At 36.6% G+C, this 9,467-nt stretch overlaps 1 protein-coding gene across 1 annotated transcript in view; it reads right to left on the minus strand.

Annotated features, from left to right (window-relative positions):
- Ankfn1 (ankyrin repeat and fibronectin type III domain containing 1) overlaps positions 1–9,467 on the minus strand; it is a 273,730-nt gene that overhangs the window by 95,121 nt on the left and 169,142 nt on the right. The window lies entirely within an intron of this gene.

Consider the following 9,467-nt stretch of genomic DNA (forward strand, 5'->3'; position numbering starts at 1 on the left):
AAAAAATCTGCTGTAAAAGTATGTGGTCCAATAAGCCTCCTGAAAAACCAATTGCAAGTAAAAGGCCCAATAGATAAAACACTTAAATAAAACATTTAATTGTTACAGACAGAGTACCATGTGTGAGCAAAATGTACTATAGCCATGCTGGGAAGAAATTTATATTTAAAACTGTAGAATTTATCCATTAATTTTTTGAGCACTGTTAAGAGACAGTCGTCAAAATTGTACGTGAATTCGTACAAAGTACGAATTCATTGTTAGAAGACTTTGGGAATGTTTAATTTTTCGAAGTGTGTGCATTTCATCCACTAAGAGGATTAAAAAAATACAGGCTTGAAAGTAGCAAATCTGACATATTTCTTTAGAAAAACAGTAAATGGTAGCACATACGAAAAATACAAATACTACCAAAGATTACATTCTTAGCTTGCTAAAGGAAGCAACCACATATCAGTTTTTTCCCCACATATCAGTTCTTCACTTTATTTCCAGATATTTTCCAGGAATATAAAAATAGAGAATATTTTCTTTTTTTCAGTTTTTTTTTGCTTTTATTTTTATTTTTTTTTGATAACAATAAAATTCTTCATAGGAAAATTTGCATGGGTTTAGGTATACAATTTCTGTACAAGTATAGGCAGACATCATCAGATTTGTGCTATCACATACATATGTTATCTTTATGTAGTATTTCAAAGCTTGTAGACCAAAAATGTTATTATTATTATTATTTCAATAATACACTGCATACATTCTTCCCAGTGGTTAATTGCTGTACAAGATGCAGACCTGTGATCCTACTTACAAACACCATTAGAACAAATCATTCTATTCATTAAGAGAATGCAACTATATATCTATCCCAACCACTTTGAATACACAGATACAAAATGGACATTCATAGTTATATCCCAATTTTTTTAAGTTCTGTTGTTGAATATTATAGGTGTGTAAACTCAGCAAAATATTCCAAAAGAGTCCAGTAGCCCATAATGGCATTGGGTCCTCTGTTTAACTGGCAATGTCAGAAATTATTGACCTGAGTCCCCCACAGCTCAACCTAACAACATGGCTTTACTTCCTATATTTCATCTTCATACTTTTCTACTGGATGGTTAAGACCAAGGTAAAGCAGGACCTATGCAACAAGAGTTGTAGCTTTTTGGTCTGAGAAGGTCAGTGAAATGCCCTCAGGATTTATCCTGAGATCCTGTACCTCAGATTGTAGAACCTTTGTCAGTGTCAGCCATGTGGATGAGTCACGGCCAATGCTTGGCCAGTGTGCTCTCTGTGAAAGCCTGAGATAGTGTCTTCTCCCCATGTGACTCTCCCTAGGCACACTCTACATCATTGATCACTTTCCTCTTTGGCCCCATAATCTTCTTGATCAGAAAATTTGGGACACTACCGAGGTACATGACGTTACGGTACAAGTTCTCATATGTCCTGAGTCTTAGTTGACCTTAGAAGGCTAGGGCCAAAATTTTGGCTTTCCTTGTAGCCCTCCTTTTTCTCTAATTTTGGTCTGCAAACTTAGGTTGTTAACCATCCAGAAGACAAGCTTACTGTTATTATCAAACGATTTAGGCTATCAAGCTTAACCTCACTATCTCACTGCATCTCAAATATCCTAGGCATAATAAGGAACAGGTATGTTTCATCAAGTATTGATATGTTGAACTTTAAGTCCCTACAGAATATGATAAAACATTTAAAAATTAGATTATATTTTAAAAATAAGATAAAGAATTCTATGCTTCTCATGTTTGCACATAAGTCCAAAAATCTCACCATATACAACCTTGAAGCAGGACAGTCCCACAATATTTCTTTTCATGTCTCTTGCTTTCATTTACCACCCCCTTCTTCTTGAACATCCACCTACCTGAGAGACATCTTAGCAGTAACTGGCATGTCATGACAAGCCGCCCATATTCAGAATACCACAATGACAGGCACTCCCAACATGAAACCACTATTACAAATTACCATCTGCAGTGCAGTAGCCCAGTTCACAGATATCAGCACATATAGTCAGTCAGGGTGAGAATCTTTCCAATTAACTGCTAGATTAAAGAATCTTCTGAATATTCTCCGGATCATTGCCTTGCTCATCTTTTACATATAACTGCATGGCTTAACATTGTCATGTTTCCTAGCTCATCACCTTTCCCTCTCTTGATTAGTTAGTCCTTTAAATCCTGCTTTCCCTTTCCTTGTATTATATCTCTCTAAAAATAGAGAATATTTTCTGATGAACCAGGGTAATGTTGTGTTTCCACATAATGAGATAGTACTGGTTGAGTTATTAAGTGGGCATAATGATGTGAAAATTCCTTAACAAACTTGGGAAGAGTCCACTGATATTAACTGAACACAGGTCCTTAATCGTGCATGGAGATGTACAGGTTAAAGCTTGGATTCAGAATATTTGTGAAAGGCTTGAAATTGTCGAAACCATTACACATCATTTGTGCACCAGTACACGTTTTGTTTGGCATTTTATGTGGTCTTTGGGAGGGAGGGCCGTTGTTGCCATGAGCTTCTCAGAGGGAGTGTGATACCAAAGTGGTTTAGAACTCTCTGAGAAAGTTGAGTACCATTTTCTTGAGGGATATTCATTGCATGGGCATCAACTGAATGAAAGGATGAATGTTCTGACCCATCTTACTGTTACTTACAGGGGCTTTCTGATTCCCTTTTCCTGAATCATTTTTTAATCCTTCTCTTTCTGTTTTTATTCCCAGAAACAATATGTGCTCCCCCAGAACCTACATAAACTTCACTTGATGCTAATCTGTTCCTCACTTAGGCATCTCATTCCTCGAATCAAGCTTAGAATCTGGGACAGAAATTTTCTTCATGATTACTATCATAAATCAGAACCCAGCTGTTGCAAGGGAAAGCTAAACTTTGAATTCAATATTAAAGATACATCAAATGATAAATTATGTACAAGTGGAGGGTAACAGTAGGAAGACATGTCTTGAGGCTATTTATTTTCACTTATGTATTTTAATAAATTGTTTTTCTCCCATAATTATTTTCATTTTAAAAGAGAGTGTTGGGGTTTGATTCCTGGTACCACATGCCCTGCTGGCCCTGCCCTCAGGTGTGCTGAGCAGGCTACCCAGACTGGGTGTGGTGGTGCATATCTGTAATCCCAGTGCTGGGCAGGCTGAGACAAGAGGATAACTATGAGTCAGAGCTGCGTAATGAGACTCTGTACCAAATACATAGTAATAATAAAAAGAGTCATTAAAGAGAATGTCAGAAGAAGCAACATAGTATTAATTTTAACTACAGAATTTCCAAATTCCATCTCTTCGCTGAACATGTAGTGAAGTATGGGTTCCTGTCTGTTGACTTCCCATCTGTATATTCAAGGTAATACACCACAGCTATAATTTCACCTCTTCTGTATTCAAGAAAGTATATCAGAATGCAAGTAGATGAGAGTAGTATGGTATGGGTAATCTTGAGTTCTTCATAATGCTTAAAAAACCAAGCAAATATTTTGTCATCTTCACCAGTCTAATTTCAGAATCATGTTACTTAGACTGTTACACACCTCATTGTTGATAATCACAAGAATGATGTGGGTCACGGAGAAACAGACAACACTGAGGTGGTTTGAATGGGATCTGGAGGTATTTTAAGATAGCAGGTTTTTCTAGTGCTCCTCAGATTATATTTATTCTTTGCCTCATTCGTTTTTCATCCATCCATTCATCCATGCAGCCACTTATTTATTCAATGTGCATAGTGCTGCTGCTGCTGGTGGTGGTGGTGGGGAGATCTGCCATGCAGAGGAACAGCATATACAGTGTCACAAATGCACTTGGTTTCGTGATGAGCTGTCTAAGGCAAGGTAATCTCTGTGAGGCTTTAGCCATAGAACACAGGAGAAGTGATGGAAGATGCAGCTGGAAGGACATATTGGAGCTGGGCTATTAAAAGATTGTTTACCTGCTAAGAAGTGTAGACCCATGAAGTCATTGCTGCACATGGCTGGTTGTGCTTAAAACTGGTCTTATATACACAAAAAGCAAAATCAAATTTTTGAACTTATGGTTCTTACCCTGAGCCATAAGTGGAAGGACCAGTGGGCTACTTTGTCCCCTGACAGCCTAGAGATTCTGACCTGATGGGTTGGTTCTCAGCATCTACCCAGCTAGGAATGCAGGGATCTGAGGGGGAAGGTGTAAACTCTAAAGCCAGCAGAAGCAGTAAGGCTTAAGATGCCCTTCACAGTAGTGTGTTACTCTAATCCCCAGGAGATCAGATTTGAACAAAACTTCTCTTGTTGAAAATTCTCAACTTGTGCAAACTCAAGAAGTCTCACCCCAGTTCTACAAATGGCTCAGATTCTGGTCAAGGTACATTAACCCCTAAAGTTCCAGAACTTTAATAATCATCTATCTCTGAGGTTTCTGTTGATTTTCTCTTAGTAAATAGTATGCTATGGGGGAAACAGTAGTGAATTAAACATCAGGAGTCTTGAGAGTATGTCCTAGCTCTGTCAGATAGTTTTGTGACTTTAATAAAGTTCCTTCTCCTTTCTAGGTTGCAGTGTCCTCAGTTTTAAAGGAATAGATTGGGACAGATGATATCTGTTTTTCTGTTATTGAGTTCCATGATCCAGGGCCTTATTTTGTTATTTATCATAGGTATTTTATATATCTCTTGCTGCTTCATTATTTTGTTCTTGCTTTTAAAGATATTGTCATACTTATCTTAAATTGATTTATACTTTTTCATTTTTAATTTTACCCCTTTTATCAATGTAGATTATGTTTACTGTTTTTGTGTAAAGGATTGTTTCTTAAGATTATTTAAAAAAAACCCAATTCTTTTGTTTAATGTTATATAGTTTGGACTTTCTAGAATTAGATCAGACAAACTGAGCAAAAGATCCATTAGGCCAAATCTTTTTTTTTCCCCCATTAAGCCAAATCTTTATCATCTAATCTTGAAGAACATCAAACTAACACAAACACATTATTCAGCTGTGCTAATTTTTTACATAGTAACAATGAATCTATCACCACCATATTAAATGCATTGGACTCTTGAAAGAATAAAATTGTTAAAAAGTAAAGGGATAAAAATAAGCATATTTCTAGGAATCACTTATAGTTATGGTCAAATACTCTTTCCCTGGAAATCTTGGAAAAGTTCTGATAGATAATTTCTATTTAGTAATTAGAACTATCTGATTAAAAAGTAGCTCAAATAGAAGCTATAAGAAATGAAATTCTCTGACTCACACAGCAAACAGAGTATATTCTCATTCAAGGAAATAGTCCTCGAGGAAAGCTGAAGCTTCCAGGAATGTGTGTCTCTTCCATGCATGGACGAGACTGTTTTAAAACTTAACTTCTTCAAGGACAAAAAGAATTTGGACTTTGGAGAATAGGAATTAGCTCAAAACTCTAAAAGAAAATGGAAAGTCTGTCATTTGGAACCTCAACTCTCAAAACTGACCCAGCTTTCCGGCTTAAAGTTATTATACTCTTTAAAATTATATGTCGTTTAAGTAACTGTGGATCTCTTTTCAAGATTTTGAAGATAGAAGAAATTTTTCCTAATGTGAAAAGAAATGTTTCCAGAGTAAATTGTTCATAATCACACAGCTACGAAGTAGAAGAACTGGGATTACAAGGGAATTATAATCGCTTGTGTTAAGAAAACAGTAGCAGTACTCCATATATTAAACTCATGCTTTAGAAAAAGAGCATAATAAGATTAATAAGAACATGACCTAGCTACCTAAGAATGATGCGGCTTAATGAAGAGCCAGGGTCATGAAGGTTGAGAGCCACTTAAAGAGATCCTAATGAACTTCTATAACACTTTCCTCTTTGCTGGATAGTTAGAAATCAGGATTTTATATAGAGGCGAACATGAGCACACTTTTAAATAAACAGGACTATTAAGGGCTGTTTTTCACCTCCTAGTCTGGAAAGTCACCTTTGTGTTCTTAGCTTCAGAAGTCCCTAACTACACTTCATGCTGGGGCCTGCACTGGCAGGCAGGCTCTTGTGCTCTCCCTCCCTCTCTCCCTCTCTGCCTCCCTTCCTCTCTCCCTCTGTCTCTGTCTCTCTCTGTTTGTCTCTCTGTCTCTGTCTCTCTCCCTCTCCATCTGTTTCTCTCTGTCTCTGTCTCTTTCTGCCTCTCTCTCTCTGTCTCTGTCTCTCCTGCGCTCCTCTCCCTTTCCCTTCCCCTCCCTCCAACTTTCAGTCTTCTTTTGCTTATTTTATATGCAATTCCCAGTGTTTTTAGTTGTATATAGCGGGAAAAACAGGGGAAATATATCTACTTCATTTTCTTCTAAGTGCACATTGTCCTTGGATGCGGTTTTAAGATTATTAGAATCCAGCTGCTTCCTTGGAATCTCATAGAATGGAGAAATAAATTGTAAGATTCAGACGTAAAGTCTTACAAGCATTTGCCATTTTGTGTTTCTAAGTAACATGATCTCACCGCTTCCTCCCAACCCCTAGCTATTAGTCATTTTTATTTATTTATTTATTTATTTATTTATTTATTTATGGAACCGGGGATTGAACTCAGATCCTTGTGTTTGCCAGTCAAGCGCATATCCTACTGAGCCATCTCTCCGGCCCAGTCATTTTTAATTCCTGCAGACAAACCCAGTCTAGAGGGGAAGGGGAATCTTTTTTTTTTTCCTTTTGTATCATTTTCATTATCTTTCTAGAATCTGCTATGTTGATTTCTCAAAAGCAGATCACCTTTGCAACCATAAAGAATGCCAACATCATAGATATCATAGTTCACTATCATCAATAATTTTGAAATGGGTAACTGAACTAAAAGATTTTGTTAATTCAGTAATCTAACCTTAGCATTTTTGGCCCTCTCCATTCTTTTTCATAGTATCTGTCATTTGAATGTAGTTTCTGAGACTAAAGAACCTGATTGCTTTTTCTCCTATATCTTTGGTGAATTCACTCGAAAGATGCTACCATTTTTACATGTGTCATTATCCTAATCCACTGCCAGCATTATTCATAACTTCCAGCTGTTACTTCATAATGTGGCCCAAGTTTCATGAGTATCTCACAGAAAAGAGCTGGATAATATGGTTAACAAACACATAATAGAGGTGATAAAACTGTTCTAAACAGATTTGGTAATTTTCAATGAGAAGTCCAGAATATTATGATGGGCCAATGGATTAGCTAGTAGAAGTAATTTCAGTGTTTAGCTACTTGTGTGCAATAGAATGCTCTTCTACAGTTTTTGTTGAGAAGAGTTTCAATAATTGCAACCTATAAAGAGAATGTCCAGACATTTAGATGAAACCCAATTCTAACATTATTCCAGTCTAACTTATTTCTGATACAGTAAGAGAGAGCTGAAATGATCTACAGTTAAGATAGCCAGAAATTCTTTCCTTGTAGCAGTGTTCTAAGTTGGTTTCCATTTTATTTTTTGTATTCTCATACTTTGGCAGTTCCAAACTGGGAACAGTTAGGGGGACTTAATACAAGCCTGTGTTTAAGGAACCATAATCAAATACAAAGAATCTATTGGTCATGAGGAAGCTCTCACTCACTTCAGGATAGTAAAAGCCTAAATATTTTTAACACTAACTGAGGTCTAATATGATGTTATCATCATGAGCACTAGAGACAGAACTGGCTTTATCACTTATGAGTAGTTAGGCTTGAATAATTTCTTAATTTCCCTGAACATAAACTTTCTCATCTGAAAAGAGAAGCTATGACCAGATCTTAACTCATGTGCCTGTTTAGCTGATTACATAAGGAAAACCTATAAAAATTTAGCTTAGGAAATAGTAAGACCTCAACAAATACTTCCTACTGTTGCTTCTGTGTTTCTCTGATAAACCAATTTAAGGTGAAACACTTACTCAAAATGTCCCATTTGGTAGGTAATTTTTTAAAATAAGAAATCAATTTTTATCTGCTCTGAGATGATTAATGCTTGCAGGGTTCCATGCCTGTATTCAGCTTTTAAAGCAGATTCTATTATTCCCCTTTATGCCCTCAAATGTTTGTTTGTAACCCTTGAACTAGAGAATCATCCACATTTTCTCTCCCCTTTTCTTTGCCATATTTATATGGTTCATTGCCAGAAACATCTTGGGGCTAATTCAAATTAGCATTCATTACAGGTCAATCTAGAAAAGTTGGTTATTTATTGTCAGGTGGATACATAAACCTTGGCAGCTTCAGAAACCAGAGCTAAAGTGATCTTATAAAGTTCCAGTTAAATCAACATGGTGTTGTGCTAGTCTCATGATGACTTTCATGAAATTGCCTCTGAAATGCTAAGTATTTTCCCACTCAGATCCTCGTTCTGACTCTATAACTTACACCAAAGATCACACTGTACCTGCTCTTAGCTCTATAAGTCTTACAAAAACTCTTGGCCAAAAGCAATAAAATTTGACCTGACCTAATCCCGGAGTCGCAATGGATAATGTGTGTATTTTTCATTCAATATTTTAATGTGGAAATTAACTGCATGTGTCATATATTCCCCAACTTAAAGAGAGGGCTTTTATGGTTCTAATGTTACACAAAAATTAAATATGTAAACACTCTTGTCATTTAAGACTCTTCACTTTTCTGATAGCTTAAATAAGCACCACAAAAGACTCCTTCGGGGAAATTTATTAGTTCATTTAGTGTGGAAGCCTGTTGCATGAAATTCACCCCACAATTAGGTCACAGAAATGATAGCCACAGATATTTTTATTTCTTTCTCCCTGAAAAATTTTGAAAAAATTGGCCTGCTTTTGCTTAACGTACTGTTCTTTCCTTTTGTCAAAACAGAAGAAAACACTGTGGAAATTTACAGAAAATGTTGTTCTATTTCTCTCTTCTTCCAGGCGTGCACTTGGCTGTTTTCTGCTCCTAGGTGGGATGAAAAACAGCTCCCTGGCCTTGCCATTTCAACCACCCTTCAGTGATCCTGAAAGACTTTTCCTTTATGGTAGTCTTCTGTCTGATTCGGCTTTCTCCTGTTGCCTCATTTCATTTTCTCTGGAGTCTGTAAACTTTATGTTATTTTGATAATTCTATTGAATTGGTGAGTTTGAGTAGATTCACATGGTTTTAAAAAACAAAAAATTATGAACAGTTACATAAGTTTCCTTAATTTCTTGTCTTTCTTTTTCCCAGTTCTCATATTTTCCTTGCCAACATAGGCTTTTGTTTTTTTGAGACTGTATAGTTCAGTCTGGTCTTGGATTCACTATATTTAACTCCAGCTGGCCTTGAGTCCACAGTGATGTTCTTGCCTCAGCCTCCTGAATGCTGGCATTAGAGGCAGGTAACAAGATGCGTGGCTGACCATCATAGATATTTGCTATTCTTGGATCTTACATATTTTCTTTTTCAGAGTAAGCCTGTTCAAATAGGAATATAGAGCCCCTCCCTGTTCTTCCACCTCCTCCTCCTCCTCCTCCT

This window comes from Octodon degus, unplaced genomic scaffold (genome assembly GCF_000260255.1).
Source record: "Octodon degus isolate 3935 unplaced genomic scaffold, OctDeg1.0 scaffold00222, whole genome shotgun sequence".
Taxonomy (NCBI): Eukaryota; Metazoa; Chordata; class Mammalia; order Rodentia; family Octodontidae; genus Octodon; species Octodon degus.